This window comes from Melospiza georgiana, chromosome 8 (assembly GCF_028018845.1).
Source record: "Melospiza georgiana isolate bMelGeo1 chromosome 8, bMelGeo1.pri, whole genome shotgun sequence".
Lineage (NCBI taxonomy): Eukaryota > Metazoa > Chordata > Aves > Passeriformes > Passerellidae > Melospiza > Melospiza georgiana.
Window position 1 is genome coordinate 5,613,021 of NC_080437.1, and position 27,634 is coordinate 5,640,654.

At 47.8% G+C, this 27,634-nt stretch overlaps 1 protein-coding gene across 4 annotated transcripts in view; it reads left to right on the forward strand.

Moving 5' to 3' along the window:
• The window catches only part of SGMS1 (sphingomyelin synthase 1), a 98,277-nt gene that overhangs the window by 52,430 nt on the left and 18,213 nt on the right, over positions 1-27,634 (forward strand). For 3 of the 4 annotated variants that reach the window (XM_058029584.1, XM_058029586.1, XM_058029585.1), the window contains one exon: positions 8,969-9,191. The gene's annotated coding sequence lies outside the window, so the exon portion shown is untranslated. Of the gene's footprint in view, positions 1-8,968; positions 9,192-24,969; positions 25,029-27,634 lie in introns of those variants that run through there. The other variant, XM_058029587.1, reaches the window with a different exon arrangement.

The following is a 27,634-nucleotide window of genomic DNA, read 5'->3' on the forward strand; positions in this document are numbered from 1 at the left end:
CCCTTGGAGCATCTCTAGGGCCTCCTCTGGACTCACTCCAGCAGCTCCAGACCCTTCTGCTGTCAGTATCCAGCAGAGTGAACCCCCATGTGTGCTCCTGGAGAGGGGTTTGTGGTGTTGGTATCCAGCAGAGTGAACCCCCTGTGTGTGCTCCTGGAGAGGGGTTTGTGGTGTTGGTATCCAGCAGAGTGAAGCCCCTTGTGTGCTCCTGGAGAGGGGTTTGTGGTGTTATATCCAGCAGAGTGAACCCTCTGTGTGTGCTCCTGGAGAGGGGTTTGTGGTGTTCTGGGGTTTGAAAACAGGAACATAATCTGTGTGTTGGGACTGGTGTCAGGAGCAGAAATGCAAGTGGCAGCACAGTAAATGCCAGCCAAAATAGGCATGATGAATGCCAGGGCGAAGGTATTTGGCCATGGCTTGATTTAGCTGCTCTGTGTGCGCTGCAGCATAATTTGTTTATTTAAGTTTATTTAAGTTTGGTTTAATTTGTGTGTGATTATGGGGATTTTTGAAGGAGTTTTGAATGAGTTAGGGATGAGACTTTTGAGTTGTTTTTGATGATGTGGGTTTGTTTTTTTATCTTTTTTATAGGTAGGAAGGGTGAGTTTGGCTCTTATCGTTATAGTATGGTTTAGAAGGTCACAAAACTTTTAGTTACAAGACTTTTTAAGAAGTTATTTACTAATAAAACACTGCTAACAAGGATATTTATGTTTTTACTTAATTTTTAAATATTTTGTCTTATGGGTTCATGTTATAGTGTTTTTTTAGTTAATTATGTTATAACACACAAACTTGCAGTACTATATTTTAATCTCTATTTACTTCTGTAACTATATTTTTTTATATTTTAAATTCTAAACCTCAGAATTTTAAAAAATTAATTTAACGTGTTTGTACTTTAAACTATAAATCTACATTTTTACTTATAATACTTAAGTTCAAAAGCCTTTCCCAAGATCTCAAATCAAATCCTGTATTTAATTATAAACAATTCTTTAGCTTACAAAATTCTTTAACTTACAAACCCAAAGGTTTAAAAGTTCATTACATTCCTTCAGTTCTCTGTTGAAGTTCCTGTTTGGAATTGTAGTAAGGGACACATAATTCAGGTGCTTGTAGTAAAGAGTCCCTGTATGCAATATGAGTTGGGATTTCATTGAATGCTGATTTTTTTAGGATATATATCCCAGAAAGCAGAATTTGAATGGTCCTGCTAAAAGGACCAGGCTGTTATTTTTCATGCTTACATGGAGCTTGAACATTTTTTAAGAATAAATTGGACTGAAGGTCAAGGTCATAAAAATAACGTCTAGCAGGCCAAATTTTTATTGCATTTTGATCATTGGTGGAGATAAAAGTACAGTTAGATTTTATCTGAGTGACACCAAAAGCAGCCTTTGCTTGTGGTGGCATTGCTGCCTATTCCCTTTTTTGTAGGATGAGATAAGGGGACACATAAACACACTTCCCCTGAAAACCTTTTAAGCCTTTGAGATTAATGGCTTTGGCTTCCTGAGCATAATCTGTTCTTTCCAGCTCTTAATTAAGGTCATCCTGAGAACCCAGGTGAACTTGTGGCTGGGAAAGTCACAAGCAGGAGGATGAGAGCTGGAATGATGGAATTGCAGCCGTGGCACAGGATACTGGGAATACAACACCCTGAAGCCCTCACAACCAGCTCCTTATCACTCCTGATAGACTTGTTCCCTTTGCCCTTGGGGCAGAGGAAGTGTGTGCTCGACTATTGATCCACATCATGCTTATTAATGACAGAGGTATTGGATAGGTGGACATGTCAGGGCCCTTTAACCTCTGGATATTGACTGCCAGCTCCACAGGGAGAAGGGAACTGGAGGCTGGGATGCATTGGGAACTGGATGAATTGGGAGCTGGAGGCTGGGATGCATTGGGAACTGGATGAATTGGGAGCTGGAGGCTGGGATGAATTGGGAGCTGGAGGCTGGGATGAATTGGGAACTGGAGGCTGGGATGAATTGGGAACTGGAGGCTGGGATGCATTGGGAACTGGATGAATTGGGAACTGGATGAATTTGGAACTGGAGGCTGGGATGCATTGGGAACTGGAGGCTGGGATGCATTGGGAACTGGATGAATTGGGAGCTGGAGGCTGGGATGAATTGGGAACTGGAGGCTGGGATGAATTGGGAACTGGAGGCTGGGATGCATTGGGAACTGGATGAATTGGGAGCTGGAGGCTGGGATGCATTGGGAACTGGAGGCTGGGATGAATTGGGAGCTGGATGAATTGGGAGCTGGAGGCTGGGATGAACTGGGAACTGGAGGCTGGGATGAATTGGGAACTGGAGGCTGGGATGCATTGGGAACTGGATGAATTGGGAACTGGATGAATTTGGAACTGGAGGCTGGGATGCATTGGGAACTGGAGGCTGGGATGCATTGGGAACTGGATGAATTGGGAGCTGGAGGCTGGGATGAATTGGGAACTGGAGGCTGGGATGAATTGGGAACTGGAGGCTGGGATGCATTGGGAACTGGATGAATTGGGAGCTGGAGGCTGGGATGCATTGGGAACTGGAGGCTGGGATGAATTGGGAACTGGATGAATTGGGAGCTGGAGGCTGGGATGAACTGGGAACTGGAGGCTGGGATGAATTGGGAACTGGAGGCTGGGATGCATTGGGAACTGGATGAATTGGGAACTGGAGGCTGGGATGAACTGGGAACTGGATGAATTGGGAGCTGGAGGCTGGGATGCATTGGGAACTGGAGGCTGGGATGAATTGAGAACTGGATGAATTGGGAGCTGGAGGCTGGGATGTATTGGAACTGGAGGCTGGGATGAATTGGGAGCTGGAGGCTGGGATGAATTAGAACTGGAGGCTGGGATGAATTGGGAGCTGGATGAATTGGGAGCTGGAGGCTGGGATGCATTGGGAACTGGATGAATTGGGAGCTGGAGGCTGGGATGAATTGGGAACTGGATGAATTGGGAACTGGAGGCTGTGATGAATTGGGAACTGGAGGCTGGGATGAATTGGGAACTGGATGAATTGGGAACTGGAGGCTGTGATGAATTGGGAACTGGAGGCTGGGATGCATTGGGAACTGGATGAATTGGGAGCTGGAGGCTGGGATGAATTGGGAGCTGGAGGCTGGGATGCACTGGGAACTGGAGGCTGGGATGAATTGGGAACTGGAGGCTGGGATGCATTGGGAGCTGGAGGCTGGGATGCATTGGGAACTGGATGAATTAGAACTGGAGACTGGGATGCATTGGGAACTGGATGAATTGGGAGCTGGAGGCTGGGATGAATTGGAACTGGAGGCTGGGATGAATTGGGAACTGGATGAATTGGAACTGGAGGCTGGGATGAATTGGTGATGAGTGTTTCATCTTCACACTCTTGAAGTGGAATGTCCCAGTGCTGGGTCTGCTGCCTGGCTGGCAGTGAGATGCTGCTGGCAGGAGCAGCAGGTGCAGTCAGGTGTTTGAGATAACAAACATCTTGCTGAGGAGCCCCAAAGATTGGATTTCTCACTGCCTGGTGTGGCTGTGGCGTGCAAGCAAACGCTCAGGATGTGGAGACAGGGTTGATTTATCTTGAACAGGAAAAAGCCCCCTCCACACCCACAAGCCCTGCTGTTGAACTTTAGCACCAAACATCATCCTGTATTAACTCCTGCTTTGTTTCTTGGGGTTGTGGCTGGGTTTGTTTTTGATTGCTTTGGGTTTGTTGTTCTGAAATGTTTATTTTGCTTGATGGTGTCTAAGGCTTTAACGAAGCCAGAGGATCTGATAGCAGCAGCCTTGTCCCAAGGTGTGGGGCAAACTGCAAACTCTTTAGATGGAAAAATCAATGGGACACCAATCTGTTTCCCATTACACTGGTTGATGAGGAAACTCTCTGTAACAGAGGCCTCTGGGTTGGAATTTTGGGTTTGGAAGAGACAAAAGCAAACTCGAATTTTGAGGTGGTGGTTTTTTTAACCAGAGGTTTTTAATACACCTGGGTGATGAGATTTCTGGGAGGGCAGAATAAGTGGATCAGGGAATAGGAGTGGCACTTCCCAAGCTGGAAGTGCTGGATGTGGGATGCAGTCACGTGGGAATGATACCCTGCCATGTGAAAAGCATTCTTATTGTTGAGTGGGGGGTTTGAAAAGGGTGTCTCCTTTCTATTTTTCTCTTTTGTGGAAAGCTTCACTCTTCCAGGCTCAAAAGGGACCTCAGTGGTGTTAAATTCTTGCTTTTACCTGGGTTTGTGATTGCACATGCCCTGGATGGAGTTGCCATTGCAGAGTGTTTTCCCTGGAGAGGTGCTGGGTGTTCAGCTCTGCAGAGCCACCCTTGGGACACTCCATGTGTTTCTCCAAGGATCTAAAGGTCAACCACAGCCCTGAATCAAAAAGAACAGAAGGCTGGGCAACACACATGATGAGCAGAGTGAGGATTTTATCCATTTAGATTAGATGAGAACTGCAGGAGCTGCTTGGGTGATGGATGGCACGGAGTGAAGACACCTCATCGTGAGGTGAAAAATGTCCTTATCGTTGAGTGGGGGCTTTGGAAAGGGCATCTCCTTTCTATTTTTCTCTTTTATGGAAAGCTTCACTCTTCCAGGCTCAAAAGGGACCTCAGTGGTGGTAAATTCTTGCTTTGATGTGGGTTTGTGATTGCACATGCCCTGGATGGAATTGCCATTCCTGGAGAGGTGCTGGGTGTTGAGCTCTGCAGAGCCACCCCTGGGACACTCCATGTGTTTCTCCAAGGATCTAAAGGTCAACCACAGCCCTGAATCAAAAAGAACAGAAGGCTGGGCAACACACATGATGAGCAGAGTGAGGATTTTATCCATTTAGATTAGATGAGAACTGCAGGAGCTGCTTGGGTGATGGATGGCACGGAGTGAAGACACCTCATCGTGAGGTCCCAAATCCTGGTGGACCTCAGGGGTTTTGGATCCCACTGCTGCTTCTGCCGTCCCTTTCAGAGTGACACAAGGAAGGTGTGTGATCCCTCAGAGCTGTCCCAGTGTGGCTGGGGCTTTGTAGGGTTTAAGTGGGCTGGGAGTGCCCGGGATCAGCTCAGCCTGGCAGAGCATCCCGGGTTGCAAAACTGCGAGGGCAAAGGACACCCACGTGTCCAAACACAGCAGCACGAGGTGTTTCTTCACTCCCTGCTCAACCAGGAGGAGCTTCCAGCCGATTTTCCAGACGATTCTGGTTTGCTGCCAGGGTTTAAAATACACCTTCCCTCTTGCATACGTGCTGGAGCACATGATGCTGAAATGGGAGGAATTCTGCTCAGGGAACTCAGTTCAACTTGCAGGCGAGGCTGAGCTTTTTTTAGGGAGAGAGGGAGCAGAGTGGTTTCCTGCGGACGTTGCTCTGTGAGTCACACCGAGTTCCATGACACAGCATTCCTGCCGGGAAACTTCACTGCTGGAACTGATGAGCACATCAGCGCTCTGGAATCTCCCTTTGTGTTAGCAAACACACCTAAGCACTTCATCTGCTGCTTCTGGAACTTGTTCTGATAGTACTTGAGAGATTTTTAAACTCAGCTGTTTCAGAGTTTTTTAGTTTCTCTCAAAACCCCATTGTAACATCAATATTTTTAGTGTCCATTAAGAGCCTTCCACACAAGAAGTTGTAATGGCTTTTAATGCTGTAACACAGATGAAATAATAATTATTATTTAATTACATGTGTAATAATGAAGTTTCACATTACTTCTCTAAGTGTTTTAATGCAAACACTTTTAAGGTCAGAGTAGCTTTATAATTCCTCTGTAGCACATTTTTTCTGATGTGTCAGTGGCCAGGACAAGTTACTTGAATGGACAGACAAAAAAAAAAAAAAGCTTTGAAGGTTTTTTGGGATATATGAGGTGGATGTGTAGATTTATATTCTTGATTTGAAGCCCTGTGAACACATCACACAGTGACAATGATGGGCTGGCCCTGCTGAGGGACCCCAGGGCTGTGTCCAGTTCTGGGTCCCCAGTCCAAGAGGGACCTGGAGGGGCAGGAGCGTGTCCAGGGCAGGGAATGGAGCCCCAGGAGGGGCTGAGGGAGCTGGCAAGGGGCTGAGCCTGGAGCAAAGGAGGCTCAGGGGGCCCTTGTGGCTCTGCACAACTCCCTGCCAGGAGGGGACAGCCAGGGGGGGTCGGGCTGTGCTGCCAGGGAACAGGGACAGGACAAGGGGAAAGGGCCTCAGGCTGGGCCAGGGGAGGCTCAGCTGGGACAGCAGCAGCAATTTCTGCATGGAAAGGGTGCTCAGGCCTTGGCAGGGGCTGCCCAGGGAGCTTTGCAGTGCCCAGCCCTGCAGGTGTCCCAGGCAGGGCTGGAGGTGGCACTCAGTGCTCTGGGCTGGGCACAAGGTGGGCACTGGGCACAGCTGGGACTCCAGGGGCTGGCAGGGATTTTCCAGCCTCAGTTATCCCGGGATTCTGAGCAGTTTTTTCTCACTTGCCCAAGACTTTCATTGCCACCCTCAGTGCTGGATTTCACCTGCTAATGCAGAATTCCTTTCTGATTGATAGGATAAAAGGGGGCTCAACATAACCTGACTGTTTTCGGTGTATAGGCAGATTTAAGCTGTCAAGGCAAGGAAGGCATTTCCCCAGGCCTTTGGAAGGACATTCCAAATTACTCTTGAATGATCAAGACACAGCAGCAGTGGAGCACTGGGGTAGCTTCCCTTTCTCCTCAGTGCCAGCAGTCAACCTCAAATCTGGTTTTTGTCACATTGCTCGTGTTCTGGTGGGAAATAAACAACATGTCTGTGGCCATCTCTATTCTTCAGGCATTTTTTGGGTGATTGTCACTCTCCTGTTGAAGCAGGATGGGAGAAGGTAGAGGTGAAGCAGCAACAGCCACTGAACTGAGGGCAGTAGTCCCAGATATCCAGTCCTATAGAAAGAAAATTATGTCATCAGCTCAGGCTGTCCTCTCCTTCAGCCCTTAGGCTAAATATGTCCTGGCTGCACTGTGTAGGAGAGAAAAACACCCTCCCCTTTGCACATCCAGTGGAAGAGTTCATTGTGTTTCTTTTTATTTGTTTAGGGCTTTGCAGGGTGTTATGTTGTATCTGTCTGGACACATGCAGTATTTAAATTCACCACGGTTGAAAAGGTGTTCTCAAAGCTCCCTTTTAATTACCTGTAATACTCGTCCAACTGTCTTTTCTTCTCCCTTCTGGCCCCACCTGACTCGTGGGAACACAGGGCTGCCTTTGTTATGTGCCTTGAGGTCACTGAACTCACACAGGCCTGGATCATGGGGGAAAAAAATATCACCAAGATAAGATCTGCTGGAGGAGCACAAGAGCATTTCTGTCAAATCTGAACGCATTTATTGTCTGGAGGGAGTTACTGAGTTGGCCTCTGGCCTCACCAGGTGACTTGTGCTGTCCTGAGAGGTGTGTGAGTGTCCTCAGCATGACAAGGAGTCCTTCTTGGCCTGTGGCATCTTCTAATTAGGCTGTAGATTCCTCCTGTATATTCTCAGTGGGAGGGATTTGTAGGATTGTTACTGACTAAAGAATTTTTAGGTGATGAGCAATTCCTGTTTTCACTCCAGAATCCCTCCTGGAAAGGAGGCCCAGGTTGGGCAGATGACATCTGTTGAGTGTTATAGAGCCCAGTCACTAAAAGACTGCTGGAAAAAAAAAAACTCCAGAGCTCACTGGTGCCTCATTCCATGTCTCCTCAGATTTTAAATAAAATGGGAGTTGGACTTGACCATGGGGCATTTTTAGGTGTCTAAACTTTGTGGAGGAGCTGATGGTGAGCACATTGTTCCACTGGATGCTTGGCTGTCTCCATGTGTTAGGAAAAAGCACTGCTGGGCCATGCTCAGGGGTGTGGATCTATTAAAAAACCCCAAAGCAGCTACTCCTATAAAATACTTGTTTTCTGTGTGATAGGATGAGTGTGGAAGGATTTCTGTGTGCAGCTTCTGAAAATTCTTTTTCCACCCTGTAGCTCTGCAGATTCCTCGGTATTCCTGGCAGCAGGCTGCCTCTCTCGGGATGGAGCTCAGAAATGCTGCTATTTGTTCCTGCTAGTGCCTATTTTTCAGTTTCCACATTATTTAATCCATGGAGTGGAAGCAGGCTGCTTCCTACGCCTCTGACTTCACTCCTGGCCAGTGTCTCTGTTGGATCCAGCAGGCTGGGGAGAGTCCGTGCTCTGCTGGAAAACACTGCCAGCGCTGCTGCTCATCCCATCAGTGTTCCCAACATGACTCAGCCCGCTTTGTGTTGTGGTTTTGTACCGAATTACAGCAGCTCCCCGCTGCCCCGAGTTAGCAGCCAGCAGGCATCTCTGCTCCCTCTCACCTGAGATGCTTTCCCCGGCCTTTCCCGTGGATCCTGGAGATCCCGTGTGCTTCCAGTCCTTGCTGTGCCCTTTGGGATAGAGGCTGGATGCCAGCCCTCGGGGGGAGGTGGTGCTGCCTGGCCAGGGACTCCGCTGCTGCTGGAGCCAAAAATTCATGGAAAGCTTGAGGAATGAATTGGTTGTTGCTTTGTGTTAGTGTGGTGGAACACGACTTTTCTTTTTGGTGGAGGGATTTTTTTTAAATTTCTAGGGTAGGACTGATATATACTGGAAAAATGAATCCTTCCTCCCTGCAGTGACTTTTAAGTGACACTTAACGAAAGCGTTCCGCATGTCCAGCAGGAATCACCAGACCGAACATGGGCGATGTCCCCATTTCCCTGTGTTTCAGGCGCTGTTTGCCGGCAGGGCAGCCCTGCCGGGATCTGTTGCACCACCCGCGGCCGGGCTGGCACTCCCGGCCTCTTCCTCCTCCTCCTCCTCCTGCCGCTGCTGCTCCTGTGGCGGGCGCTCCGTCCCCTCCTCTCCCGGCGCTGACGCACTGGCGCGCCCGCGGGAGGAGCGGCGGCAGCGCTGCCGCTCCATCCATCCCCTCTGGATCTCGGATCTCCGCTCACCTCTCCGCCTTTCCCTCCGCAGGAGCTTCCCGCAGGGCTGGCGAGCGGCCGGCGGAGGAGCTCTGAGGAAGCCCAGCCCGGGGGAAGTTGAAAGGCGAACTTTGAAGGCGAAGGAAGTCGGGGCTCCGCGCTCCGGGAGTGGCCGCGCCGCCGCCGTGTCCCCGTCCTGCTGCTGCCGGGAGCGGCTGCGGCTGCCAGAGGACGAGCCGCGTTTGCTGCTGCTCTCTGCCGCCTCATTTCCAGCAGTGAGTAGCTCTTTCCCCTCCGGATGGTCCCGTTGGAGTGTTTGGAGTGTTTGGAGTTGAGGGGTGTTTGGCTCTGCTGCGTTTGAGGAGGCACAGAGGGGCTTGGGTACGGCCAGGTCTACAGCACAGCTATGGGGAGCTGGTTGTCTTTTTGCCTGGGTGACTTTTTTGAAAGTGGCGCTTAAATTTGTGGTTACTTTGTTGTTCACTGCTTGGTTTTAATCTTAGTTTTCAGTTTAGCTTGAGGTCTTTTTTACTAGAAACCAGCCAGGCTGCCAGCATGTGGGACAGCAGTGACCTGCTGGTGGCTTGTCCCCCAGGTTGTGTGGGGCAGGGCTGTGTTTCCATCAGGCAGCTTCACCTCCTGCCGGGACACGCAATCTCCCCCTGGTTTCTGGGTTTGGAGGTTTGTTTGCAGCACACCTGTGGGAGACAGCCAGAGTTACACAGCGTGGCAACGGCACAAACTAAAAGCCAGCGACAATCTGCTGTCCCCTTTGGTGGCACCTTGGGCTGCTCACCCCATGCCTGACCTCCCCTTGACTGCTGCCAGATATCCCCAGGGCGGTTGTTTGCCGTGTTTGTAGGAAGGAGCAGGAGCAAGGAGGTGTTTTAGACTTTGTGTGATGTTGTAGAGTGCCTGTGCCTGCTCCGTGTGTGTCACAGTGTCACCGCTGCCCGGCAGCATGAACACAGCTGTGAGTGTACAGCAGGGTCGCCCCGGGTGTGAGCAGCCCGTGAGTCACTGGGAGAACACAGAAACGCTCTCAGAGGGCACAGGGGAACAGAACTTCATCCCTGGATCCGCTGCGGAGTCTTTCCAGGGGCTGTGATCCTATTTGTGCGTTTTGGGCACGGCCGCCTCTTCTGCTCAGCCTAAACCTCTTTGGAACTCAATGCTTTAAGCTAGAAGCTTTATAATAGATTTAGAGCTATGAGTCAAGGAGGTTTTCTTTTTAATTTGACTTCTGGGGAAGAAACTGAACCAAACTGCCTGCAGTGGCTTATCTGTGTGTATTTTTGATACATATATTTGTGTATATGAACACACAAGTGCACACACAGAGAAGAGCTACTCCAGGCGTTGGTTCTTAGATTGTGTGTGTACAGATGGGCACGTGTATCTGTATAAAAAATGTGTTTTTGTAGCAGGATGGTGTGAGCAAGCTGAGAGGAGCATTTTAATTTCTTCCTGCTCTGTCAAGTAATACCCTGCCTTCTTCATTTGCCAGTTGATTTGGTTATGCAGACAAAGGCAGGAAAACAGACCATAACAAAACCACTCTTATCTAATCTGCTTAACAGCACTGTCAGGTAAATCATTAACCCACAGGCCTGGTGCCTGTAAAAGATGCTAAAGAGGTTTCCCTGAAATTCCCCTTTTCCAGAAGGTAAGAAATGAAATTAGTTGCAGATCTTGGTTTCACACGTGGGTGTTTGCTGCTGCTGTGGTTTCTGTGCCTGTTAACAAAGTGCTGCAGTCCAGTGGATTAATGATGGGAGAGGACCTGCTCACCCTGAGGTCTTTTTCCTAAGAGAGCAGCTCCAGCTAAGGCAGAGGGGAAACACAGCATTTACTTACTTGTAAACACTGTCATTCATTAATGAAATGTAATTTCACGTGGGTTCATGGCTTATGGAGTGTTTTTGCTCAGCAGCTTCGTTTCCTGGCATCCTGTGATTCAAATCCCTTTGAGCTGGGAAGATTTGCTGTGGGTCTTGCTGTGCTTAATTCCACACCAGGCTTCTGTTTTGGTTGACTTTTGTTTCTGTAGGCATGTAAGTGATGGGTTTCTCTGAAGCATTTAATACTCAGAGTCTGTACAGTCCTGTCTGCAGTTGCTTTACATTTTGATTGATCGTGTTGGCAGTGAGTAACTTAAAGCATGGAAAATCTGTAGCACATGGACAACAGCAGAAGTAGTTCCATTTGTGATGTTTGCAGCCATTGCCTGAACAAAGAAAAAGGGTTCAAGAAGGGCTTAACCTGTTCTAGCTGCCCATGTCCAAGAGCATGACTCAAAACTTCCAGCTAAACTCCTCTAAGCTCCCTGAGTCGGTGTTGGAGTGGTGCCTTCCCCCCCTAAGCTGGATCTGTTTAAAGTGCCAAACTCTCAGCCTGGCTGTCTTCTGCCAAAGGTCTGCCTGGTCCTACCAGGGCATTTTCAGGCATCTCCAGGGAGAGGATTAATCCAACTGGAGGGCACAGCTCAGAAAGCTGGACCTCACCTTCAGTGCTAGCCCATGCCCCGAGTGCTGCGTGCCCAAGTTTGGCACAGCTCAGCACCCTGCTCAGCCTGAGCTCTGCTTGCCCAGCCTTCCAGCTGCCTGGGAAAGCTCCAAACTGCTCCTGCTGCTCAGGAAAGTGCCCTTTTTGCTTGGTTAACTTTACAGCCTGGCTGCACATTAGCTTTTTAAAGCTGCTCTCCCATGTGAGGAGAGAACTCAGGGTCTGACACCTAATGCCAAGTGCCTGGGGGAGGAGATATCCAAACCTGGAGGAGAAGGTGACTCCAGACCTTTCCCCAGGAGGGTGGGAGCTTGTGGAAGGAGGTCTCTGTGCTGGGAACACCCCAGAAATGTTCCCAAGTGCTATGTCAGGTGGTGATGCTGCTTACAGAGGGCAGAGTGGTCCTTCCTCCCTGTCCTGGGATCTGCTCCCAGTACAGGAGCAGAGTCATGCTCTGGATCCTTTCTCCTTTGAGGTTTTAGGGACAAGAGGTGCTGACTGGGATCTGAGCCAGTTCAGGTGAGCCATGATCCTTTGGGTAACCAGGTTACCACACTCTGTGTGCAGTCAGAACTGCTGAGGCCACAAGGGACAAGCAGAAGGAGCACACCTTGGGAATGTCCCTTGTGCACTCTCCTCTGGCCTGAGGATGGGTTTTGGCCAGGAAAATTGCCCTGATGGAGCACTCTGTTGTCTCCAGCTGCTTTCTGCAGCTGTCTGCATGGCAGAGGAGGTGGGGGGAAATGACTCTGGTTAAAAATAGAAAGGTGGATTAGGAAATGTGAGCATTGGTTTCAGCATCCAGCAGGGCTGCTCTCACAACTCGCTGCTGCCACCGAAAGGGGAAGGACTTGCTCATACTCCTTGTCTGCAGAAAAGCAGGAGAAGAACAGGTTTTCCTGCAAAAAACCAGCAAAAGCAGGTTTTCCACCGTGCAATCACCCAGGCACAGGAGAGGAGGAGGGGGATGCCTCTGAGAAAATCTTGTTGAGCTCTGCTGGCACAGGTGACACAGCCCAGGTGTGCAGGGACTGGAATTCAAGTGAAGGCTCCCACTGGAAAGGTTTGGTTTAAGCTCATCTGGGTTAGTCTGCCCAAATTAAGGATGAAGATTTAAGGAGATTTACTCTGCTCTTTGAATTGTTCTTATTCTGCTGTTTTATGAGGAAAGTTCTACTTGTAGGGGAAAAAAAAGCAAAACCAAAAAATAGTGAGGGTGTGATTTCGCTGAATGTGAATGTGTAATATGACACTCTCAGAAGAGACTTTATTTTGCAATAAGTGTGTGAAGTGTCAACAGACAAGCCAAGGGGAAATAACTCTGCTTTGGAAACTATGGACTTCTAAAGTTGCTTTTAGGAAGTGTTTGCTGTACAGTGTTTTGTCACCAGCCTTCAGTGTTTATCACTGTTCCTTGTGGTTATCACTAGTCCTTTTGATATATTTTCTGTTGCCTTTCCTAAAACAACTGAACTCCTAAAACCAGTTAGAAAAACAAATTTTTTTTATTTGGGAAAAGTTTGTTTCCTGCTGCTTTTTTTCCCCTTTGATTTTGGGAGTTTGAATTTACTTTTATTTGCTTTTTAAATTTTTTTTAAAACTCTTTATCAGCTTTTAGAACAGTTTGAGTTCTCCTTGGTTCAGCTGCTGTTGTTGTAGCATGTGTTGTAGCAGTGATCCAGCCTGTACAGTGTTTAGAAAGAAATATCCAGGGACATTTCAGATATCCTAGATACATCCTAAAACCCAGGATTCACCCTGTACCAAGCATTCCCTGCACAGGATGTGGTGAAGGGACTGCAGCAGTTATTTTTCATAGCTAAAGAATGTTTATGTAATACTGTGTTTAGAAAACCTGTCACATTTCCTGGGCAAATACTTTGAAGACAAAGAGCATTTATTCATTTTGAGAAGCTGTGAATACAAGGTGGAATTCAGTATCAGTTTCCCTTTTCCTGGAGTTGTTCTACCTTTTAAAAGTGAATTTAAGAATTGAAGTTACACTTCTCTGAAAGAGAATCTTGAAGACAAGCAGGTATTTTTATTCATTTAAGTTTCACAACACTTCAGCATGATTTCTCACAGATTACTGGGCTGCTTTAACCAGGAGTAAAAATTCATTGGTCTCAGTGATAGGTATATTAAATTTATTTAATATATTTAATATTTAAATTATGTAAATTTAAAAGATCACTTCAGCAGTCAAGCAGGTTTTTTTCACCACTAAGAATATGGATGCTGTAATACTTGATTTATTTTTTAAAACAATGAAGTTGAAGACATTTGACTCCAGTTTATTTGTATTGGAGAAGCTGATGCTTTGGGATTGTTGGGTATTAAGCATTATGGGTGAGAAGGATTTAGTTGAAAGACCACCAGCAAGTGAGTTTTGGTGTAACTTTGATTTCAGTTTCATCTTCCCAGCTTTCTGGGTTTTTTCCATATGATTTCAAACTCCTTTGGTGTTTTGCAATTTTCCCTTTTCATCTCAGCCACCTGCTTTGCTCTGGGGACATTGGTTTGTCTGTTCTAAGCCAGTCACACCCCACCTAAATCCTGGCATTGTTCAGCTCTCTCAGAGTGTTTGGATGTTGCACTGAGGTTAAAACAACACAGAACAACCTCACCAACAACACAGGATGCTGGAGCAGCTCTGTGGGACAGACCTGGGGGACACCGAGCTGTCCCTGAGCCAGCAGAGTGTCCTGAAGGGGACACCGAGCTGTCCCTGACCCAGCAGAGTGTCCTGGGGACACCGAGCTGTCCCTGGCCCAGCAGAGTGTGTGGGGACACCGAGCTGTCCCTGAGCCAGCAGAGTGTCCTGGGGACACCGAGCTGTCCCTGAGCCAGCAGAGTGTCCTGGGGACACCGAGCTGTCCCTGAGCCAGCAGAGTGTCCTGGGGACACCAAGCTGTCCCTGACCCAGCAGAGTGTCCTGGGGACACCGAGCTGTCCCTGACCCAGCAGAGTGTCCTGAAGGGGACACCGAGCTGTCCCTGAGCCAGCAGAGTGTCCTGGGGACACCGAGCTGTCCCTGACCCAGCAGAGTGTGTGGGGACACCGAGCTGTCCCTGAGCCAGCAGAGTGTGTGGGGACACCGAGCTGTCCCTGAGCCAGCAGAGTGTCCTGGCCCAAGGAGGCCAATGGAGCCGGGGGCAGCAGCAGAGCATTGGCAGCAGGGCAGGGAGGGATGCTGGCCCTGGGGCAGCCCTGGAGGCACCTCTGCAGTGCTGTGTCCAGCTCTGGGTGCTGAGCACAGCAGGGCCAGGAGCTGCTGGAGCTGAGCAAGGGCCTGGAGCATGTGGGTGCCCTTCCAGGCCAGGCTGAGGGAGCTGGGGCTGCTCAGCCTGGAGAGGAGCCCCAGCTGAGAGGGGCCCTCAGGCCTGGCTGGGCCTGGCTGCAGGGAGGGGCAGAGCAGGGCCCAGGCTCTGCTCCGGGGCCCAGCCATGGCACCAGAGCCACGGGCAGGGCCTGAGCCCAGCAATTGCCCTGCACAGGAGGCACAACTTGTGCCCTGGGCAGTGCCCAGCCCTGAGCACATTGCCCACACGGCCTGGGGGCTCTCCTCCCTGGGGCTGGGGCACAGCTGGCTGCACACAATGCTGTGCCCTGGGCTCTGGGATGGCCCTGCTGGGGCAGGGAGGGGACACCAGGTGCCCACTGAGCTCCTGCAGCCTCACACACCCTGGCATCCTGTGATCTGTTGGGCAAACCTTGAGAAACTTTATTTTTTCTTAATACAATTGCACAGAGAGAGTGGACAGATGTTTCAGGTGGTGAGGGGATCTCTAATTCTGGTGGAGTTATGAAAAGTGATATTGCAAAAGCCAAATGAGAAATGAAAGCAGCTTTTCTGCTGTGTTTGCCTTCACAGATCTCCTAGCAGCTTGTGGGAACAGAAGTGGTGCAACTGTTTGCTGGGAACAGGATTTTAGAGGAGGGAAGAAATGCTTCTGGGGAGCTGAGAGTGAAGCCTCATAGCCCAGAACCAGTTTGCCCCTGGTTTAATTTCTGAGCTCCTAAATTTACATCAGCACCTCTTTCCCAAGCCACATGTGTTTTAAATGATAACAATATAAATGTGTTTTAAATGATAACAATATAAATGTGTTTTAAATGATAACTGTTTAGCACAGGGACTGTTTGCAAACATTTTTCTCTCTGGTGGTGGCCTGGCTTTTATCAAATGTGAAAGGAAAGGTGGGAAAAGAATTGATCTGGTAATTCTGGGTTACTTAAGCTAAGAGCACTAGGTTACTGATTTGGATTTATCTGGGAGAAAAGTGACCCAGGCTCAGACTTTTGTTAATGTTTAATGTTGTGTAACGTTCTGCCCGGGCATAATTGAGCCATCAGTGCAGGAGTGATCCTGTTGGGGGGGTTTATTGTGAGTGATTACAGAGCCTGCTGTGTCTTTCACTTCATTGCAGCCTGAGCTCATTGATGAACAGGGTCATCATTTATTTACAGTTCTTGGGATCCTTTCACACTGATTCTCCTTCTTTTGGGCATGGAGGAGGATAAGGAGACCCCACAAAGTTATCTAAAATACTCTGCCCTCTCTTTCTGGTGGTAGTTTGGCATTTCCCTGGTTCTAGCAGCCTCTCCACTTTCTCCTAATCCTGGTGATTTTCTGGATTGTGGATTTTTCTGGATTTTCTGGACAATCTGGATTATGCCACTGGGCTGGAAAGCACGTGACCTGGGCTTGGGAGGAGCCTCAAAGGATGGAGGAAAGGAGAGACTGAAGAACAGACTCTACTGAGATAGAAAGGAAAATAAGGAAGAAAAAAGTCAAAGAACACAAACACTCCTGCAGGTTCTTGTCTAGGTCTCATTTTGAGATGGATGCTCCTGATTTTTCTCAGCGATTTCCCTGATTTTGTGAGATTTCTGAATAATACAGTTTGCCATGCAGAGCTTTGAAGCAGAGAGGGAGTCCTGCCTAAAAAGTACCTTGGAAAACAGGTGAGCAGAGCTGCAAAGAGCTTGGAGCAGCCTGGGACAGTGGAAGGTGTCCCTGCCCATGGCAGGGGATGGAACTGCATGGGCTTTAAGGTCCCTCCCAACTCAAACTGTTCTGGGACTCTGTGAAGTGGATTTATACTCAGAAATAACTTTGGGTTGAAGATTTCAGTTCTGTTGAATCTTTGAATAATCAGAGGAGGAGGCATCCACAAGTGAGTGTTAGGACAGACTTGGCAATTTGTGGATCTTCAGTGGGGACCTGTTGAGCTTTGTAAGGCAGGAAAGAGAAATCTGAAGTCCCCGAAAGACCTGAGCACTACTGGCTTGGAGCTTTGCATGTCCTGTCCTAGAGAATTCACTGACACAGCTGAGCACAGTCTGAGCTCATCCATCTGCCTGCAAAATCACCTCAAGCCTACAGAGTAGTAAAAAGGTAGTCCAAAAATACTTGGGCTCACATTTTCACAGTGGAAAGTGGTTTTCAGCTGCCTCCAGGGTTGTCATGACTGAACTTGGAGGTTGCTGGCTGCCACCAGCTGTCTGAAAGCTGCTGTGCCTTTTCAATCAAACTGTACAAACACAAAAAAGGCAAGATGTTGTGCATTGGAAGCAGCAGTGTTATTTGTCAGTCAACTGCCTGGAATAAAAAAAATCTCAAGAAAAAGGAGATGGCAGTGATTGGGGGCAAGTTTTCCATAAAGCAGCTATTACTCCTCCCTAGAGAAATTACATGGCAACACTTGTAACTGCAAACACTTGAAATTGTAAAGATGTTGTGTTTGTGTGGCAAAGCTCTGGAAAATAGACACAGCAGTGAGTTTTAGCAGTGCAGTTCATCACTGCTGTCGTGGCCCCAGGCAGGGAAATCAGACAGAGAGGAGCATTTTGGTCATTCTGGCTGAATTCCCAGTGAGACTCCTGTGGGTGGGCAGGCCCAGAGAATTTGTGGCTGCCCCTGGATCCCTGGCAGTGCCCAGGGCCAGGCTGGACATTTGGAGCAGCCTGGGACAGTGGAAGGTGTCCCTGCCCATGGCAGGATGGGTTTTATCAATTTTTATCAATTCCAGACCATTCTGGGATTCTATGCTGTGCCATCCCATTCCAAGTGCTGGGTTTGGTGGAGGCCCCCACCAAAATCATCTGAAGTTTGTCTTGAGGCTTCATTCTGCCTTTCACCCATCTGGCCTGACTAAATAATCCATGAACTAAAGTGGTTTCTGCTATTTTTAGGCAGTGCAGATCACAAAGGAGAACATAGATGCAACATTTCTTCATATCAAGCTCCCTTGCCTGCTGTCTGACCCCCAATTCTGTGCCCTCCCTTAGGGGACACAAGTCCCCTTGTCCTCAATGATTTATGCACCATCTACAATAACAGGGCCTGTTGCTTTCGGACGTGGGTGCATTCATATTTTATGTCTCTGCCTGCCCTTCATGTTTTATTTACTGGAGAGTGTAAGGAAATTGGTTACTTGGCAAAAAGTGGCTTTTAGTGGGCTAAGGAGCTCCAGGCCTCCTGAATTTTGGGCTGGCGCTGTGTCTGCTCTGCTCCCCAGGGGCTGTTCCACTGCTTCTCAAGAGCTTTCTGAATATTGATCCTTCCTCCTTGCTGCTCCAGAAAGGAAGGAGAGCCTGCAGCCTTGCTGCTGGCAGCCTGTCTGCTGCAGATTGTCTTTGGGGAGGGCAAGAAATCCCAAAACCAGCCAGGAACGTGGTCTCCTTGTGCTGTCCAGGAGCTCAACTGTGTCCCCATTAAGTCTGAATTTACATGGTGCCATGTCTTACATTTCAGACTGATCCAGAGCAGCACAAGTTTGTGTTGGGATCAGATAAATTCCAGACCCCTCATTGTTTCACTGCTGATGTGAAATCAAACCTAGAATTAGACCCTTGTTGTCAGTGCTGTTGTGGCTGCATATTTCAGCAGGAGCTCTGCCACTGTACTTTTTATGCCCTCACCCACATGAAATATTTGTGGATTTAAGTTTTTTTCAGACCCAGTGAAAAGCTTTTGCAATGCTCAAGGACAAATAATAATATATTTACTTTTAAAAGATAACCTCATGTGTATTTTTATTTATATCCTGTGCTATATCTGGTAGCCCCACCCTTACCTCTAAAAACCACACAAACAAAACAAAAAGACCTGAACAACCCCCAAACTCCAACTTCTGTGACTGTTTAACATCTTTTGGTGTGTACTTTAGTGTTTTTATCTTGTTTCCAAAACACCACTTGTATTTTTCCCACCAGCAGTCATTTCAACAGCTCTTGTGTGGCTTGCAGGAAGATTTTTTGTTTCCTTTTTAATAACTGGAATAATTTAATAACTGGAATATGTTGTATTTTATCAGGTTTAGGAGGTGTGGGAGATTTATCTAAAAGTTGCATGTCAGAGCACAGCTCCTGTAGAGCAGGTCTGGTTGTGGGCTGGGTGCCCCTCATTTGTTTTGTACTCCTGAGATATTCTGGAGGCTCATATGCATTTCCCAGGCCTGGAGGGAATTTTGGGGAGTCCCAGAGCCTGGCATGAGGTGTCTCCATGGGCTTTTCCTGCTCCCAGGGGCTCCTTGTCAGATCACATAGTCCCAGCATGGTTCTTCTTAAAAATCCTCTCATCCCAAGCCCTGCCATGGGCAAGGACACCTTGCTGCTCCCTGGGCTTCCCCACCCTCCCAGCCTCCAGTCTAAACCCCCAGATGAATTCCTGCAGTACCAGAACATCTTTTCTCACCCCTGCTGCTCAGAGGAGCCCCTGCACATCAGAAAGAGCAGCAGAATTGTCTTTCCCTGGTTTTGTTTGCAGCAGGGATAGTGGATCCTGCTGGACATCCCCAGGGGATGTGTCTCCTGAGTATTTACCTTTGGGAAGGGTTTATTCAGGTAAATTCCCAAATTTAGTTCTTTCTTGTGTGGCTGTGCTGTAGGGAGATGGAAAGCAGCAGCATCACACTCTCCTACATCTCCTGATTTTTCCAGACCAACTCTGCAATAAAAGGCTCCCTCTCCTTCCTGCACATGCATGTGTTGAAGAGACTTTTTTGATTTTTGGTGCAACTCTGAGCAGGTATTGCTGGAAAAAGTAGACTCTGTTCAAAAATTCAGACTGCTGCTTCAATATAACCCTTTTATCCTCAGCCTCAGCAGCTTTTTCCAATACTCCTGCAATCTCCCATCCTTCCCCAGCAGTCACAGAGCCCTGGCTCCATGGCCATGGATCTCCTGATCCAGCTGGGAGAGCAGATAGGTCATTGTGGGGCTATTTTCAGGCCAGCACCTCATTGGCATCCCTGCCTTGCTGTCCTTAATACCTTGCTAATCTGAGCTTCACCCACCTACAGATTGAAATCTTTCCTCCTCTCCCTCCCTCCCTCTCATCTGTTCACACTTAACAACAACAAATAATTAAAGATCTTTAAACCAGATGCCTCTGGAGCTGCTTGGCCATGCAATACTTTGCCTCAGAAGGGAGGGAGGTTGGTTTGTTTGGGTTCCTCTTTCTGGAAGAAGAGCAGAGCCACCGAGTTCCTGCAGTTGTGGCTGCTGTGAGATGCAGGGCTGGGCCTTGTTGCATTTAACTGTTTGTGTAACAGCAGCTGGGAAAGCCAGGCTTGCTTCTGCAGTGATCCTCTCAGAGACAGGCATTCCTTTGTTAATTAAATAGTTAATTCTCATGTCCACTTCCCGGGGTGGAATGCTGGCTTTTATGAATTGTTTTTCCAAGGGTGGATGTGGCTTTTGAGTGCCTGAACCAACTGAGATTATTTAAGCAATGGGCTGTGTTGGCTGTGTTTGCTGGGAGCAGCGTGTGGTGGGTGCCCTGCAGAGAGCTGCACTAATACTTTGTGAGATTGTGAGAAACACAGCTCACTATTGAAAAGTTTTATAAAAGTTTGTTAAGGGATAAAAGAGATAAATCCAGGTACTGGGATGCTTGGCTATTTGCACTCTGTTAACTTAAACCATGTTGTCTATAAAACCGTTCTTAAACCATGTGTTCTCTATATGCTGTTACATTAATAGTCATAAGGATTTTTATATATATTCAAATTTGAGTTTTAACCTTTGACTTATCTTCATGCCATCTTGTAGATGAGACCAATATATTTTATTTTTTCTTGTTGTATTTTCATTCCCTAATAATGAGGGTCAATAAATTCTTCCCTTTTATTGGGTGCTCTGGCTTCTATTTCTGTTATCTTGTCTTTCAGATAAGACAGTCCCCGAATGTGGCAAATCACTTTTAATTCTTTTACACCATTTTCTGAGTTAGTTACATGAAAAAATAATTTCAACATTATGCTACAGTCTAAGATAGGACATATGACACTGCTAGTTATAAAAGCTATATGGTGCATACATAAACTGACAGATTATACTATACCAAAAGCAGTAATTACAAATTGCACTATATCAGGATTTTTGTGACCAATAATAACTTGCAAAACAAAAGTTAATACAGAAATGCAAAAGCCAATAACTATTTGTTCTTTATAACAAGAGGAAACACATGCAGGAGGGCGTCTTCCAGTCTGTGCTGTAAGTTTTGGCTTGCCTTCTTTTAGTTAAAATAAAATGTTTAGACTGGTAAGGAAAATTTGCTTGAGAGTGTGCTGGCAGCTGGACACCCCTCCGTTCTTTCTGTGGCAGGAGCAGAGGGATCACATGCCCACCCATTCAGGAGGCATCTGATGGAAGTGTTTTCAGTTATTTCTGGCTGTGAAGGGTGGACAAAGTGCTGGCTGAGCTTTGCAACTGTTTCGGGTTGCTTTGCACTTTGTTTTGGGTTGCTTTGCTGTTTTATGGGCTGTGGGTGAGTGCTGGATGACAGCATTCCCCAGGTGGGGGACTTTGGAAGGTGAAATCTTGTTCAATTTCAAACTCACGGAGAGCAGGGTTAGGCTGGATATCAGGAAAAAAATCTTCCCATGAGAGTGGGCAGGCCCTGGCACAGGGTGCTCAGAGCAGCTGTGGCTGCCCCTGCATCCCTGGCAGTGCCCAAGGCCAGGCTGGATGGGGCTTGGAGCAGCCTGGGACAGTGGAAGGTGTCCCTGCCATGGCAGAGGTGGCACTGGATGGGCTTTAAGTTCCCTTCCAACCCAAACCACTCTGGGATTTCACAGCTTCACAGCTTCATTTCCATGGCAGGATCACAAGCTGCTCACACATCCTCAGTACCTGCGGCTGAGATTCCCTTGTTTGGCTGGAATTACAGGTTACCTTTGGAACTGATTTAATTGATGTGCTCAAATCCTACCAGTTCAGCCTGTGGATGTGTTATCCAGCCATGCAGACTTTCCTGTTCAGTGTGCCAGGTAGTGGAGGGATTTGCTGAAGAAAGGATGGCTGAGAGCCACAGTTGCAGAGATGTTGCCTGGCATTGTGCACAGCCAGGTGCCTGATGGACATCTCCATAAAGGTGTGAGGACAGCATGGCACAGGCACATCCCTGTGACTCAACTGTGCCACTAGAAAAGGAATTTAGAAGCAATTGGATGTGTCTGCAGGAGGAATTTACTTCTGAGGCTTGCATGTGGTTATTGAAATATTCATAATTTCCAGAACAGTTAGATGGTGAGATCTGAGGTTTTTATCTTCCTTTATTTCACCTTCTTTGTGAACCTAATTGATCATAACTTTTGAGCTGAGGGGAATATGTAAAACATATTTTGCAGCCTTTGAACACACTGTAATGACTTTGAGTGACTCTGCTTGTGATCTGGGCACTGGTTTGATGTGTCCCTGGTGGTACTGTCACCATTGCTGTCAGTGTGGAAGGAAGTGTGTTTTCAGTATTATTTTGTGATCCTCAATCATCTCTCAGTTAAAATTGTAAGGAATGCTTCACGTTTCAGGGAAGATGTTTGTGTATTCCTGTTCTTTGGGTTCAGTGTCAGCAGCAAGATTTGAGCAGGGATTTGCTGGTGTCACAGGTCACTGATGGGAGCAGTGTCACATCTAACATGGATTGGGAGCAGCTGAGTGGGAGCAGTGGATGGAATGAGTAGGAATAGTCTGACACACAGATAAAGCTGTGAGCAAGGCACCGGGCAAGGAATAGCTTGAGTTTCTGGAGGCCAAATTCTGAAATTTGGAGCTTGTTGGATCATCAAAGTGTGGCATTCAGTGCCCAAAACACTGAGCAGCAGTGATGAAATTGCCTGTAAAAGGCAAAAGCCCCCCTGGAGCAGGAACCAGAGCTGCTCTGAGTTGTTTGGCACCCTCCTTGTGGGATGGCTGGGCTGGGAAGGGGAGGATTTGTGTCCCCAACCCCACTGGGTTTGCTGTCAAGGCCAAGTGGAAGATCTGCACTGCAAACAGAGGGATTTGGCTTCCTGTGATGGAGTGTAAAGAAAGTTTTTGGGATTTGGCAAATAAACCACGAGGGTTTTTCCTGCTTGTAGCATAACCACAAAAAGGAAGATGCCAGGACAGTTCATCTGCAATGTCAGGAGATGTAAGACACATCACCATGCAGGCTGTACACCCATAATTTGTTGGCAGTCAAGATGGCTTGGGATTTTTTCCTTTTTCTTCCCTTTTCTGCGTTTATGATTTTTCTAGGCCAACTGTGCAATGGGAGCCTATCTCTCCTTCATGCAGATACATGTCTTGAAGAGACTTATTTGATTTTTGATACAACTCTGAGTAGGTATTGCTGGAAAGAGGAGGACTTTGTGTTCCAAAATTCAAACTATTTACACAAGAAATCATCTTGAATACGTGTGGTGTTTTGTCTTTCAGACCAAGGAACACTCAGTGTTACATGAAACTAAATTAATAAAGGCAAACCCAGGGATTGTTTTTGTTTTCCAAGAGGAATGGCATTGAAAATGAATAATGTTGGTGGTGTGTCTTTTTGGGTGGGTTTATGAAAAGTAACAGCTGAAGTGCAGAGAACAGCCTTGTGCATGAAGATATTCACATTTCAGCTCTGGAGGCTTGGAGTCTTTGATGTGGGTCTGATGTGTTGGGACTTCAAAAGCTGGATGTTTGAAATAAAATATTTATATTGCTAATGAAATATGGAAATATTATTCTAGGCTGGGAATCGTAGCGTGTAAATCTAGTTTTCTTTTGCTTTAGTTACAACCCTGGCAGAGGCACTGGGGAGGGAGCAACTCTTGTGGTCTGGCTACTGTCTCATACATGGCCAGTAACAAACCCTAATATTAAAAAAATATGTCAAGTAACTGATTTGAGTCTTCAGTGAGGATCTGTTTTCTCTGTGATTTCTGCCAGGTTTCCTTTTCCTAATCTGCATGGCTGGTTTGGCAGATTATGCTGGAGTCTGCACTTCAGAGCCACGTTACCATCAGTCACAAGACTGCTCTCAGTTTCCTTGGGCACAACTTCCCTTTCTGTTCCCATGATTTTTTAATTTTTAAATTCATGCTGCCACTTAGATTCCCAGAGGTTTCCAACAAATCTGACTTTCTAATAATAAATGGCTTTTAGGTAGTCACTGGAGGTAAAAAAAACCCTCACAAAAACCTCAAAACACCTGCACTAATTGAATTAAAATATGGAGCATGTCACAAACGTTTAGCCTCTCCTTATTTTCCTGCTTCCATCCTTGTAGGGAAAAAACCCCACTTTTTCTGCCTTTTTAGTGTTTGATCTGTTTCCCTTTGAGGCTGTTTGTGGTTGTGTGTCAGTGAGGGGAGGCTGGGCAGTGTCAGGAGCATCGCTGTGCGCTCTCAGTGCCCGATTGTCTGCGGGGTGGCACGAGGACGTGGGGCTCCATTTCCAGCCCTGACCCAGATGCTCAGGCAGCACAGGGATGTGTGCTCAGCTCAGCTCTGCTCTGCTCTGCTCTGCTCTGCTCTGCTCTGCTCTGCTGGGGACAGAGCCTGCTGCTGCCTGAGCACAGAGCCCACAGCACTCAGAGCTGCTCTGTCCCCATCCCACATGGGCGAGGTTTGAGCGTGGCGTGGTGCCCAAGGGGTGTGGGTTGGTTTGTAGGGTTGGTTCTGCTGTAGGAAGCTGCTGAAGCATTGAAGGTCCTGAGGTCTGAGCAGGTTTTTCATAAAATCACAGAAAAGTTTGGGTTGGAAGGATCTTAAAGCTCATCTTGTTCCACCTCCTGTCATGGGTTGCACCTTCTGCAGGTGCTCCATTCCAGTCTGGCCTTGGACACTTCCAGGGACCCAGGGACAACCACAGCTTCTCTGGGCACCCTGTGCCAGAGCCTCACCACCCTCACAGGGGAGAATTTTGTCCTAATATCCAGTCTAAACTAATTTTGAAAGATTTGTGATGTTCTGTTAATATTTTCACCCCGTCCCTCTGTCCCTCTCCCTTTCCATTTGGGGTGGGGAGCACGGACTTCCTATTGCAGCTGTTCAAAAATAAGCCAGTATTGGTCCCACTTCCCTGCAGATGTTGAATTGTTTTAGGATTGGGACATTAGGATAGTGGAATTGAGTACAAAATGGGATGGGTGCTTGGGTTACACCTGGAATAGGCAGAAAGGCTCTGCCTCCCTGACTTGGTGCAGCTTCCCAGCCTGAAATAATTGCAACTTAAACCTGCCCTGCTCCATCCTTTCCGTTCCAGGATCGTTGGAAGCAGGATTTCTGTCCTGGGAAATAAAAGCCCTGCTTGGCAGCTGCTCCTGGGGTGGGACTGCTGCTCAGGTGAGGCCTCCTCCTGAGTGTTTGCTGGTTTTCATCACTACTGCCAAGCACCAGGAAGGTGGGAGAGGAAGAAAGCTGAGCTGTAGGGCTGTAAACCACAGAATTAGGGAATTGTTCAGTTGGAAGGGCCTTGAAGACCATCCACTTTCAGTTTCTGCCATGAGCAGGGACACTTTCCACTCAGACCAGGCTGCTCCAAGCTCTGGTGGAAACTCATGGAGGGAAATGCTCCCTGGTGGTGCTCCCATCTGGAGGTGGGATCTTTTTGGTTATCCAAGTGTGCTGCAAGTACTCTGGGTTTTAAATCCTCCATGCTCCACTCTGGGCTTGTGTTCTGAGCTGTTACACCCATGAGTGGATTTTCATTTCTGGGTGTTTTTTTAATAATTCAATTAGGATAGAAAATATATGGTGAGGGTTTCTTTTTCTTCTTGGTATCAAGTAATTTAGAAAAAAGCAGGCTGCTCAGGGATTGATGTGGTATTCAGGCTGGGCTTTGTGTAAGGAGCTGTGTTCAGGGGATGTGGGTGTTGCTTTGCATTTTCACCCCAGCCTCTCTTTTCATAGTAGCAGCTCCTCTTGCTCTGACTTCCTGTCCACAGACCAATGTTTTCCATCTGAGGGTGATCTTGGAAACCTGCCTTAGAGCTCTGTGCAACTTGTGAGCCCACCTGTGCCTCAGTGTTATACTTACAGCTATTTTGTATTTGCATATATTTGCATTTCCAGCACAAACCCAGCTTTACTGGCCTGTTTTACACTGCCAGCAGTTTCTTGCTTGTTATGGTGCAGAAGAGGTGATGCTGGTTTGGAGACAAGCATGTCCTGGAGGGAGGGAAACACTGCTTGAGAGCTTGTTAGGGCTACCCAGCACATAATTTGTGGCAGGCAGCTCCCTTCCCTTGCAAATTGGTGTGCAGAGGTGCTTGTCAAGCACAGGATGTCCAGTTATTGAGGTGTCACAGTGTTATTGTTGGCCATGATGAAATGCCTGGACAGGAGGTGACTATAGCAGTGACTCAGGCCCTGCTGCTGTGAACAGTTTGTTTTGTGCTGTAAAAAACACAGGACAAGGGCTCCCAGTTTGTTTTGTGCTCTAAAAAAACACAGGACAAGGGCTCCCAGCTTTTATTGGGGGCACTCGGTCTCTGGGTGACTCCTGCTGATCATTCATGGGGAATTCACTGCTGGGCTGGGTTGTAAAGCATTAAATCTTCAGCCCTTACAGCAGCTGCTTTCTCTGCTTATTTGTGTGCACACATTATCAGTGTGAACCTCAAAGTTTGGTTTCCAAGGGCCAAAATGTCACTATTGTACCTTCCAGCTGTGCTTATGAACCTCTCTCATTTAGACTCTCATTTTTCACCAAGGGTTGAAATCCTCTCCGCTTCTCTGGGCTGTCTGGGAAGGATGCTGAGGGTTGCAAGTGGAGCACAGCAATGCCTCTGAAAGGATTTCCTGGCTCCTGGTGACGAGTTGCTGAAATAGCTTTTTATTTGACTGATTTCTATAGTGACTGTTGCCCTGGCAGCAAAGCTTAGAGAGCAGAAGCACAAACACGAGCAGGGCACAATTTGATTTTAGTAGGCTTAGCTTTTCTTTGCTTTGGTTGGGTTTCAAAGTGCTTTAGGAGGAGTTGCAAGATGAACAAACAGATAAGGGAGGTGGTCTTTTACTGGTTTGAGTGGATGTGGTTTTGTCTCATCAATGTTAATTGTGAGAATTAACCATTTCTGCTGCAAGGAGAACCCAGACCTGGGCCTTGTCCTCAGCATGGGAAAAGTGTGGAGCTGGTCCAGAGGAGGCCTTGGAGATGCTGCAGGGCTGGAGCCAGGCTGGGAGAGCTGGGGGTGCTCACCTGGGGAGGAGAAGGCTCCAGGGAGAGCTCAGAGCCCCTGCCAGGGCCTGAAGGGGCTCCAGGAGAGCTGGAGAGGGACTGGGGACAAAGGATGGAGGGACAGGACACAGGGAATGGCTCCCAGTGCCAGAGGGCAGGGCTGGATGGGATATTGAGAATTTGGAATTGTTCCCTGGCAGGGTGGGCAGGCCCTGGCACAGGGTGCCCAGAGCAGCTGTGGCTGCCCCTGGATCCCTGGCAGTGCCCAAGGCCAGGCTGGAGCAGCCTGGGACAGGGGAAGGTGTCCCTGCCATGGCAGGGGTGGCACTGGATGGGCTTTGAGGTCCCTCCCAAGCCAGATCATTCCATGATTCTCATGTGGAGAGAATTCATCAGCTGATGAATTCATGGCTGATGATCTTGTTCTTCAACCAAAAAGTTTGATGCTCCCACCTTTGCTCTTGTGCCCAGCTGGTCTGAGAAGAACAGGTCTTGATGGGCAGGGTTGGAGCAGTGCACCCCAAATCCTTGTTTAACCCTCTGGCCAAGGCGTAGGTGGAAGTGGTGATGGGAATTACACCCCATGTTTTGAGTTAGCACTTCAGTGTTTGCTGGCAACAGGGGAAAAAGGTCCTGTAAACACAAGGAGGTGCCACCTGGAGCCCTTGATGAGGTTGTTTCATCCTGCTCACTCTTGTGTGGGCATTTTGAGGTGCTGGTTTTCCACAGCACCATTATCACGATGCAGTTGGTATTGTTATGGTAATCA